This window comes from Sinocyclocheilus grahami, unplaced genomic scaffold (genome assembly GCF_001515645.1).
Source record: "Sinocyclocheilus grahami isolate Dianchi unplaced genomic scaffold, SAMN03320097.WGS_v1.1 scaffold205.1, whole genome shotgun sequence".
Taxonomy (NCBI): Eukaryota; Metazoa; Chordata; class Actinopteri; order Cypriniformes; family Cyprinidae; genus Sinocyclocheilus; species Sinocyclocheilus grahami.
In genome coordinates, this window is record NW_015505384.1 from 173797 (window position 1) to 186319 (window position 12523).

At 36.5% G+C, this 12523-nt stretch overlaps 1 pseudogene; it reads left to right on the top strand.

Moving 5' to 3' along the window:
• The first annotated feature begins 8841 nt into the window (after nt 1-8841).
• The window catches only part of LOC107595612 (protein disulfide-isomerase A3-like), a 12847-nt pseudogene continuing 9165 nt past the window's right edge, over nt 8842-12523 (top strand).

The following is a 12523-nucleotide window of genomic DNA, read 5'->3' on the forward strand; positions in this document are numbered from 1 at the left end:
CCATAGACTCCTCATGTTAAAATGCCCAACTTTACAGCAGAAAACAAACGTTTACAGCCTGGTTCAAAAAATTATTTTGGTCTATATAGCTAATTTTGCCCTTCATGACAACTTGTGAGGGGGTGAATTTTTTTATATCTCATCCGTTTAAATTATCCGCTGCTGTCACCACCGTCGAGCTCGGTGGGCGTGGCTTCAGTAACCTGCTCCCGCTTCTTTGCCCATTTTCACGCGGTGACGAAATTTTCATGTTGCGATTAATTGCAAATGCTTTTATTACGGTATACGGTATTATCACGATATTGAAATTTTGTTTAAAAAAGTGCTGTCATAATACAGTATAACAGGTTTAATAACTTTTTTCTTACAACAAAAATAACTGAACATTTAAATGCAATAAAGCAATACAGAAAAATGTTTAAAGTTAAAAGATTGCCTAATCCCAACCCCACCCCTAATCCTAACCCCTCCCCCACACCTAACCCTAAACCTACCAACACTAGGGGGTGCATAATCTGGCAGGGTGCAAATTTCGGCACTACACCGAGTGTTGCACCGAATTCTGTGACCATAGTAGACGCTGTATTGAGCTAATCCAACCTACTCCTAAACCCAATCCAAATCCTAAACCTATCCTCACTACAGCGCCTACTAAGGTCACATCATTCGGTGGTCATTGCATAAAAATATAAAGAATGAATTATAGTAAATGAGTCAAACATTCAAATTAACTTAAATTCAAATTAAATGTCAACATTTTGAAATAGCCAATCAAATCGAAAAAGGCGGGATTTACTGTTAACAGAAGCTGAGCTGCGCGGTAGGGGTGTTCGGTTCCAGGTTTTTCGGAGCCGACTCCATTTAGCGTGACTGTCCAAATTAGTCCAATTTAGTGGTGACATTACCTTTAAATGAGCTATCACCGTTGTTTGCTGTTGCCGAAACTTAATTTCACAGAGGGAAAAGTCACGAAAAACAGCCGTGGGGGAATATGCTCTCAGAATTAAATAAAAAATAATATATTCTTTAATGAATTCGTCACATAATAGTCAAGGGCTGGCGCTAAACGCATTGTCTTAAACAGCATTGATATAAAAAAATAAATACAATAGGCGTAAATACAAAAATACATGTGAATGTAGGCCTACACTTACTGATTTGTTTATTCTTGTTTATTATGTGTAATTTTTTAATGATTTAAGCTTATTTTAATGATTGAATAGCCTATGGAAAATGTAGCCTATAGGCTATGACTGCATTAAACATAGGCTAACATTGCATAACAAAACATCAATTATACAAAGCTGTCACGGAAGCATGTATAATTACAAACTAAATTTACTATTCCACACCTGTTTCACACATACTCCGTTTGCAGTGCGTGTTTTTTCCTTTCCCATGTTGAGCATTCACTCGATGTGTTCCGAGCGGTACGTATATGCACCGTCGCAGCGATTGTTCCCGCACTGAGTCTATTTTATTTTTGCTGTGCTGCACACGCTGAATTAAAATGACGGCATTGCTCACGTTAAAAATGCACATATGGATTGATATGCTATATGGGTAACGCGTATATGGGCACTCGTGGAGTTAGAAAACAAAGTTATTTTTATGACCAGCAGGGTTACTTGCAATGTAATAAAAAATAATTTAAAAAAGGCACGATACGGCTGTTTCTGTCAATGGTCATTTTTTATTTAAAATTGTGATAGCCTACAACCTTAACGTAAGAAAAGTAGACTGTAGGCTGTGTTTACGTTTTGCCACTTGCTTGATCATCTTAATATATAAATATGCATTTAATAATATTGCGCTTACACATGAATATGTCTATGAAAGATAGTATTACTGTGTGATAAGATCATCACTATGCTGAGAGAGAGAAAAAATTAGTAACAACGTTCGAATTTGAACTCAAAATAATAGTGGTAAACCGCGGCGGATCATAGCGCACTGAGCACACTAAATAAAGCACACCAAAGACTATAGAATACCCAAGACGTGTCGCTCGTATAGTTTTGAATGGGGAAAAATGCAACACTTAATAAGGCCGCTCTATCGAACGAAGCCCCGCCTTCTGAGCAAAAGAGCCAATCGCTAATCGGTAAAGTCAGCACGTCACTGCAGCTGCCGTTAGAAGTCCCGGTTGCTATAAAAACTGTCAACGCTCTTGAGACGTGCGGTTAGGACTGCGCATGTGCCTGAAAAATAAGCTTTATTTAACGCTTTGAACAAAATAAACAACATTTATGATACAGTTGTTGTCAGATTTCATTGGTGATTTCAAATATGAAATTTAATCGTAAGCTTAGTGCACAGTTTTGGAGAATTTGATGTTTCCCCATTCAAAGAGATAGGAGCTGCACTTGCATGCCCGAGAGGCGTTTCAAAGATGGCCGCCGAGTGACATGACTTGCCTTAAAGGGACTTTGAGCACACTGAGCCCGTGCTGCTTCTGCACCGTATAGGCTACGCAACGCACACGGACTGCATTGCAAATGGATCCTCGCTTAATTTCGTTCACTCTTTGCTGATATACAGCACTCAACTGCCATGCACTATATAGGGATTTGAGAATCAGTGAAGACATCAGCGATTTCAGAGTCGACACCGAGAATCGACTCCAGTGCTGGAGTCAACTCCGACTCTGTCTATTCAGAGTCGAGGAATCGACTCTTTTGGAATGCGAGCTGAGGTAACGTTAAAATGTAAGCAGCAGCTGAACATGACGAGACAATTCAGCAATATTTGGCAACTGTTTTTGATAATAAAAAAAAGTTAAACCCAGACATTAATTTTATATAGTTAAATAGTATAATAGGCTAATAATGAACCACAAACTACAATAGAGAATGTGAAGCTGACGCCACTATTTTTTGTTTATCCGCCATACTGGGAGGATCGCGCTGCAAATGTTTCTTGAGCACCAAATCAGCATATTAGAATGATTTCTCTAGGATCATGTGACACTGAAGACTGCCGTAATTATGCTGAAAATTCAGCTTTGCATAACATCAATTAATTACATTTTAACAAAAAGAAAAAGAGAAATCACTCAAGTGTTTCAACTGTAAAGTTACAAAGCTACGAGAATACTTTTTTGTGCAAAGAAAACAAAAATAATACTCAGTCTAAGACAAGTCTGCAGAAGAGCAGAACGTAGATGGAAAAAGGATAAACACCAAGTATCCTATGAAATCCTACGGGAGTCTTTAATAACATATCAAAAAGCTGTGAAAGCTGCCAAGTCTAACAATTTTTCTGCAATAATTTCCAAAAACACCAATAGTCCTAGGACTTTCTAAAAAAAAAATAGAAGCAATTAGACAGTCCATTATTTATTTTTTTAAATTTTTTAATTCATTTGAGCCGATTATCATGCAGGGTTTAATGGATTCAGTTGTCAAACTGAAGCCTACGTCTGCTCTTGATATTGTTCCTACCCACTTTTTAAACTGATTTTTGATAGTGTTGGGGGCTTGGGGCCTGGATTCTTGAAATTGTAGATAAGAGCCTTCTTTCTGAGTTTGTTCCAGCTTATTGTAAACGTGCAATGGTGAAACCTCTGTTGAAAAAGCCTAATCTGGATACAACTGTTTTATCGCATTTTAGGCCAATCTCAAATGTACCTTTTATTGCTAAAATTTTAGAGAGAGTTGTGTTATTACAGTTACAGACTTTTTTGGAAACAAATAATACTCTTGAAAAATTCCAGTCTGGATTTAGGAAAAATCATAGTGAGTCTGCTCTTTTAAGAGTATTAAATTACATTTTGCTACTTGTTGACTCTGGGAACTTTTTATAATTTTAGTGCTTTTAGATTTGAGTGCAGCTTTCTATACAATTGATCATGGCATTCTTTTATTGCGCCATGAAAAGTGTGTGGGCATCCAAGGAAGTGCCCTGAGCTGGTTCAGATCTTATCTTAGTAACAGAACTTTTTCAGTAGGTATTGGTCGCGCTGTTTCATCTGTAGCTCCTGTTACCTCTGGTGTTCCTCAAGGCTCTATTTTGGCTCCCATCTTGTTTTCACTGTACATGCTTCCACTAGGTTCAATTTTTAGGGAGCATGGAGTGTACGTTAATTTTTATGCGGATGACACCCACATTTATTTACCTTTAAAACACAATGACAAGAATGGTTTAGAAACATTGCTTGCATGCTTAGCTGATGTAAAAAAAAAATTGCATTTAAATGAGGGAAAGACGGAAGCAATTGTCTTTGGACCCTCTGTGGGTAAAGGAAAACCACATTTTAACTGTGGTCATTTAAACTCTTATATCAAACCAACGGTGAAAAATTTGGGAGTTCTTTTTGATTCCTCCATAAAGTTTGACCAACATATTAACTAAGTAGTTAAGTCATGTTTTTTTCTATCTTAAACTTCTGTCAAAAGTTAGATCTTTTCTATCTTTTAAAGATCTTGAAAGATCTTTGTTTTATCACGTTTGGACTATTGTAACTCCTTGTATATTGGACTACCCCAATCCTCCATGTCACAGCTTCAAATGGTTCAAAATGCCGTTCGTAAACGAGAACACATTACTCCGATTTTAATGTTTCTAAACTGGCTGCCAGTGCGTTATAGAGTTGAATTCAAAATTTTGCTGTTTGTTTTTAAGTCTTTAAATGGTCTGACACCTCCTTATTTGTCAGATCTTGTAAATGTGAATAGGTCTGCCAGATGTTTGCGATCCTCAGACAGTATTACTCTGTCATATCCAAGATCAAGATTGAAGTTGAAAGGTGACTGTGCGTTTGCGGTGACCGGTCCTAGGTTATGGAACAGTCTTCCCTTATCTGTGAGATCCGCATCTTCTGTATATGATTTTAAATCTAAGCTACAGTCTCATCTTTTTATTCAACATTGCTTGCATGCTTAGCTGATGTAAAAAAAAAATTGCATTTAAATGAGGGAAAGACGGAAGCAATTGTCTTTGGACCCTCTGTGGGTAAAGGAAAACCACATTTTAACTGTGGTCATTTAAACTCTTATATCAAACCAACGGTGAAAAATTTGGGAGTTCTTTTTGATTCCTCCATAAAGTTTGACCAACATATTAACTAAGTAGTTAAGTCATGTTTTTTTCTATCTTAAACTTCTGTCAAAAGTTAGATCTTTTCTATCTTTTAAAGATCTTGAAAGATCTTTGTTTTATCACGTTTGGACTATTGTAACTCCTTGTATATTGGACTACCCCAATCCTCCATGTCACAGCTTCAAATGGTTCAAAATGCCGTTCGTAAACGAGAACACATTACTCCGATTTTAATGTTTCTAAACTGGCTGCCAGTGCGTTATAGAGTTGAATTCAAAATTTTGCTGTTTGTTTTTAAGTCTTTAAATGGTCTGACACCTCCTTATTTGTCAGATCTTGTAAATGTGAATAGGTCTGCCAGATGTTTGCGATCCTCAGACAGTATTACTCTGTCATATCCAAGATCAAGATTGAAGTTGAAAGGTGACTGTGCGTTTGCGGTGACCGGTCCTAGGTTATGGAACAGTCTTCCCTTATCTGTGAGATCCGCATCTTCTGTATATGATTTTAAATCTAAGCTACAGTCTCATCTTTTTATTCTTGCATTTAATTCATTATAATTCTTGGTATCATGTTAACTTATGTTTTAGTGTTTTATATTTAGTATTATCTTTTTATTTTACCTTTCCTCTTTTGTACAGCACAGTGGTCAACTCTTGTTGTGTTTATTTGCGCTTTATAAGTAAATAAATGAAATGAAATGAAAATACCGCCTATCGACTGCATCACTTGTGTGTGCGAGTTCACGACAGCATCATGACGTGAGCGTGTGGCAGCACCTGCGTTGACACAGATCTGGCATGATGACGTCAGTACGCCGGATTTGGGTCAGCGCCGCCACACGGCGATGACAATTTTCATTTTGGGGTGAACTAACCCTTTAATGTCACGGTGAAACACTCCTTGATTATTCATGATCCAGCCTCATCTACAGAAGAAGTGAGTATAATGTTTTGTAATAAATCATTGCAAATCGCCTTACCTAATAATGTGGTAATTAGCAAGTTTCACGATGAATGCGGCTAAAGTAAACAGTCTTTCTGAGAGCAGCTCATAGCTCATTAACATTTAAAGGAAAATGCTACAAAAACGGCTTTATCTGAAAAGAGCTGTTTTTGACTGGGTAAAAAGGTGTTTTTTACACTACCATTGAGAAATTTTAACCAAACTATGTTACAGACTTTTCATTAAGACCCTAAAGAATCATATCAACTTGTGGAAAATGGTCATCCTATGACCCCTTTAATGGAAATCTCATGTCTGTATTACAGATGCAGCACAAAGGCAAAACAATTAATGAAACCACAAGTGAAGAAATGCCAGTTTCCCCTCCATCAAAAGGAAAACCCCTTTTAAAGGTTAGTTGTGGCAAATATTAAGTCGGCTTGAAAAAGCCAACTGACTGAACTACTGCTTAGACTTTTTATTAGTAGTAGTTAGCTATCTATCTATCGATCCATCCAAAATAACATTACAATAGCTTTCATAACTACTAAACTAAAACTTAAAACTATTGTAAACTTAAAATTAAAAGTATGTCAAAATTTACTTTGATTTGTATGTAAGATTAAAAATGTAACATGATTTAACAACACTTAGACCAACTTATTATTTCTCTTGTTCCAAGATAAAAATGGCTCCCATGGAGTGGAAACCAAGAACTGCTAAAACAACAGGAAGATATAAAAAAAATCCATTCCTTGAAGAGGCCCCACCACGGATAATTGTCACAGGCACTGAGGGGTATGATGAGCTCCTAAAACTCGACCTGGAGACATTTTGGTCAGACAAGAGAGAGGGGAGTGTGTTTACTCTCTGCCAAGCAAATGGGACGAGGTGGACGAAGGAACAGTTCCATCAGGAATTTGGATCCGTGGCAGAGATCCCAAACGTCTGGAAGCGAACATATTACATTGGACGTAGAAAAATGGGTATTGTAATGTTGAAATTACATGGCATGTGTGTGTTATAAACTTGCTCTTGTGCTAATACAGTACCAATTGCATGTTGTATCTACAGATGTCATTTGCCTTGATGAAAGCAGCTCAATATCAGGTATGTACCATAAGTTTTGATGACACATTTTAAGTGCCGTGTATGTTTTGTAATACATAACAGTTGCTCATTAATTATATTGTTTAGTATGTGTTCCATTTATTTATGTATCACTCCCTTCTTTTCTCAGGAATTGGTGAAAGTGAAGTGGACTCGTCTATGGCAACTTCAGTTTACTAATTTATATTTTTAAATAAAGGCTTACTAAAATATTACTGTTGAATATTTGGATGTTTAGATAACACTGATGATCTTGATGGTTGTTTGTAGGATTTCCAACCAAAGAGATCCAGAATTTTAGGAAGATGTACAGACCAAAGTGTAGTGAGGGTCTTAGGTTCAGGCCAGCATGCTGTGGGAGATCAGAAAGCGCTGAACAAGTTCCAGGTTCAGAAAGATCACTTTACATATATACATTCATTCATTCAGACAGGCAGACCAACATTACATGCTGATCCAAATTCAGACTCACCAGTTGCAGTGAGATCCACTAGTGCTGATAAATCCTTAAAGGGTTAGTTCACCCCAAATTAAAATTTGATATGAATTACAGATTACAGTAACCATGGATGTCCAGCTCCAAAAAAGAGCACTCTCAAAAGCCATGTGATAGGTTTTAATGTGGAAGAGAAACTAGATCAAGAAGAATCTTGGTCAATTGTTATTTTCAATTTTGAATATTCAGAAAGGTACTTATTTCATTACAACACAAAGATAATCAACAACATGCTTTTTGACTATGAACAAAGCTTCAATAAATGTCAAGATTTTAAAAATAATGAAAATTAGTGCATTTATCACAAAAAAAAACTATTTTATTACATTAAATTGTCATTCCTTGGTGTTTAGTTACAATGTTTATTCATAAGGTTTGTAAACCTCCAAATTTGTAAACAGTACAGTAGTGTTAAATTGTCATGCATTTCAGTTATGCATAAATCATGCATTTCATTAGGTTAGTTTTGCCACTGTCAAGACAGTTTACATAATTTTAAGTAATGTACACAGCAACTTAAAACTTTGAAAAGGATTGCGGTCTGTGAGATAAAAAATTAGCTCATGATTTACTTAACTTAATCAGTCCACTGTTGTATTGTAACTGTTACTCCTGGTCAAAAACTTCCATAATTTTATAGTTTATATGTGGGATCACTTATTTACAACTAAGTGTAATGGTGAAAAACATGAATATTTATCAATGCATAAAATTTAGTATTGCATAAAAACTAGTGCCTGTAACTGATCCCAGAATACTTTAAATATACTTCATAAATTGTGTGTATGTCTACTTTTTGTCCTTCTGGAGCTTGACATCTGTGGTCATAATGAACTGCCCTTGTGTAGAAAATGTTTTAAACATTGTTACTTTTTCCCTTTTGTGTTTTAAGTGGAAATAATAATACCATATGCAACAGCAAGAGGGTGATTAAATCATGGCAGAATGTTAATTTTAAGGTAATCTAATTGATTTTTCAGACCAAAGTGCAAGTGGATACACTCCTCCAGAACTTGTTGCAGAGAAACCCATCCAGGAAGGCATAGGATCTGCAGAAAAAGATGGATGTCCACAAAATCAAGTTTTTTACGTTTCGTATTACCATATTACAATCATGTAAGTAATATTGCCAACCAAGACACATAAGTTTACAATATTTTTTGTTAATTAGGATTAAAGTGGATATATTCTTTAAATGCATGAAATAATAGCATTTTTTTTTCCAATCTCAACTTTATTAAATATAGTATATGTTCCGTACCTACCGTATGTGGACGAGTCGCAAATCCATTGCAAAGAAGAGAACCTGCTGGGTGAAGGTGCCTTTGGAAGAGTGTATAGAGGCTACTTTCAGGGCACCCCTGCTGCAATAAAGAAGATTCTGTATGGCACTGCAGGACTTCCTATACCAAGATATCCAGCATGAGATTCTGGTCTCACTGTAAGATTAATTCTCATCATTAATTCTATCTTATAATTAAACATACATTTTAATTTTATCTTATATTACCGTTGGGGAGAATTGAACAGAATAACAACAGTGCATTTCTACTGTGTGCTAGTTATATTGTTGTCATTTAAGTTTTACTTGATAATTTGCTAAATGCCTGTAACATTTCATTGTATTTTATAGCCGACTGAGCCATCCCAATATTGTTCGACTCATGGCTGCAGCCCACACTGACAACGCCTTCTTGCTGGCCAATGAGTATATACATGGCACAACCCTGGAGGATGCACTACACAATGACAGTTCTTGTTAAGGTTAAAAAAAAAATCATATTTTTCATGTAACGTTTGTGAAAAATTGTCTTAATATTTAATGTGAATAACGAAATGTGATGTGATTGGTTAGCTATCCCAGTGCGTTGTGATTAGCGAACAGCTTAGATCAGGGCTGTCCAAACTCGGTCCTGGAGGGCCGGTGTCCTGCAGAGTTTAGCTCCAACCCTAATTAAACACACCTGAACCAGCTAATCAAGCTCTTACTAGGCATAGAAACTTCCAGTCAGGTGTTTTGAGGCAAGTTGGAGCTAAACTGCAGAGACACCGGCCCTCCAGGACCGAGTTTGGACAGCCCTGGCTTAGATGGTGTTTCAGTACAGCCCCCATGCCAAAGCAGCAAGTTCCGTCTGCTCCGGCTTAGTTAAAGCAGCACTATAACTTTTTCTGTGTTCAAAATTTGCAAAATGTATATAATGAGCGAGTACATCATGAATTCATCTTTTTGTCTTATTCCGAATCACTACGGTACACTTATAATAAGTACTATATTTGGACTATTGTAGGCTGGTCACCGCTGCGGAGTAACACACACCTGCGTGAATCGCCATAGACATAAACTTCGAGAAGTAGCTCCGGTTGGAATGTTCATCCGCGGGATATGTGCAGTTCTGTTTATTAACCGCTAGAGCGCCAAAAGTTACATAGTGCTGCTTTAAGGATGGAGTCAATATTGCCATATCAATTTGAGCTGGATTCAGACCCAGAGAATATTGAACAAGAGGATCGCGCAGAACCTTTGCACGCACGGATATTGCAAGACATATTAGAGTGGTAACGTTTTTCTGAAGACAGTCGGTTTGCTTCAGATATACCGTGATATAAAAACACCCGCACTCAATGTATGGGAAACACTGTAGTCTCATAATTGAAGTGTAAATTCTGCAGATTACATCATTGTCCAGTATTGTACTGTCAGCAATTTATTATAAAAACGTTTTCATAATTGTAACATACATATTTACATACATAATTATTCAGGTGCATGTGTAATAACTTAAGAAAACTTGAGGCTACAGCAGCACTTCTTCGTCGTCTTGTCTGATGCACTCACTCAACCAATAGTTCTAACCACAACCTCGCCCCTCCCCACCCCCCAACCATGTGAATTTCCGTAGGCGCGAATGATTTTAATGATATTCTAATGGACCGCTTTGTGCCCGGAAAACAAACGCTGTAGTCCAAACGAGCCGTTCGTTGTAGTTCTTGAAAAGGGATTTTTTTTAAACGAAATATCTCCCTTTGGAGTGGACTTTGAGATTTGTAAGTTTGAAGATCTTTTTTATGCCCAAACATACACACTACACACTGACTAAAATTCAAAAAGTGAAAAAGCATAATAGGACCCCTTTAAAAACAAGTTTTGTACTAATTATTTCTGACCTTTTGACATCGATGAGAATTCAGACCAGTATAGTAGGAATCCTGATCGTTTGGATTCCTACTGAAATGACTGGATTTCACCCGCAAAAATTCACTGAACAATGGTAAATGGGACTGCACCTTTTTTCCCCCATGTTATTTATTTAATACACGAGTTTCTCAATTTGAGTTGAATTACTGAAACAAATGAACTTTTTTCCACAATATTCTAATTTATTGAGATGCACCTGTATTATCTCATACTATGATGAACACATACATTTTTTTATACTGTTTTATGACATTATGATTGTTCATTGTGAGATACAACCATCTTTCCCTGATCTTTTATGTAATTATAAGTTTGGCAATAATAATAATAAAAAAGAGGGACAGGTGCACGAACACCTCATAGCATCACTAACTCAACAATCTAGTACCGTTTTCCTCAGTTTTACTGTAAAAATGTAAGTATTACTACTTAAACATTAAGATTACCCCAGAATGAATTGCATCGTTTGCCCACCCCAACACTTACATGCAATAATAATGCTAAATGCTAACCAATAATTATATTACTTTTTTTTTTTTACTTAAAATTACATTTTAGTAAAACAAGCTCAATTTATTTTTTGTCGTGACATAGCTATACATAAATATACACTAGTTGAACTAATGCAGTCGATGTGAGTACATCAATTTTCAGTCAAGCAATTAATACATGAATTAATAAAATATATTTTATTTACTGACAACAATAAGAAACATGAATAAATGAGTAAAGGAATTAATAAAAGTAAGCATCATCTGCAGTGGAAAAGTGCCATTTGTGGCACGGCTCGGCTCGCACGGCTCAGTACGGTACGGCACGGCTCGGCTCGGTTTGCATTTCCACTGCAGTTCAGTACCGCTTTAGAGTGGGCGAGATTATTCACATGTCATTTATAGTTGCACCACCTCTACTGCCGCAACTCCTGAAAAACGTTTTCATTCCGCGTCGCCCCATCAAGCTCTTGCTGGATCTGCTCCTCTGCTATCAACGAGAGGAACATCTGTACTTCCTCAACAGACCACGAAACAGACACTTTTTGGTTGTTAAAAAAAACAGCGCAAGAAGAGGCGAAAGAGCAAACAACAGAACAACACAGCTTTGACAAAGATGAATCCATATTCATTTATACAGTGAACACACTCAGAAGAATTGGAGAAACTGAGGAATTGAGTTTCAACATCTGGAAAAGCGGTTGGAAATTGAAAAGATCCTGGCAGCAATGGTAAAAATAAAAAAAAACTTCAAAACAACATTTCCTCACTAAAGCTCTCATCTTTGACAAAGTCCATCATTTATTTGAATTATTATATTGAATTTATGACTTAAAAATGGCTTGTTAGATACAGAGAGAGCATGAGCTAATCGAATAGAATATCTTTGTCATTGTACAAGTAACGTTACAATAAGATTTATTTTGAAACTTCCAAATTGATAGTAAAGCTTAAGAATACAAATGATTTAAAATGACAATATAAAATGATCAATTATAAAAGGTTTGCAGCAGTATTAAAATAGTGCAAAAGAGCTCAGATGTGCAATGCAGCATTAAAACCTAAACGGTACAAACAGAAAACATAATGTAATAAAACGGTAAGGGTGAATTTATTATTCCATGTACATTTGAGGTTAATGTGTATACTGGGCTACTTTTTAGTTACAGCAGCTATCACTGTGTTGTTATGAAGTCAGTTGTGCCAGACAACTTTGAAGGCAGAGACAGATTGTGGGGGGCACTA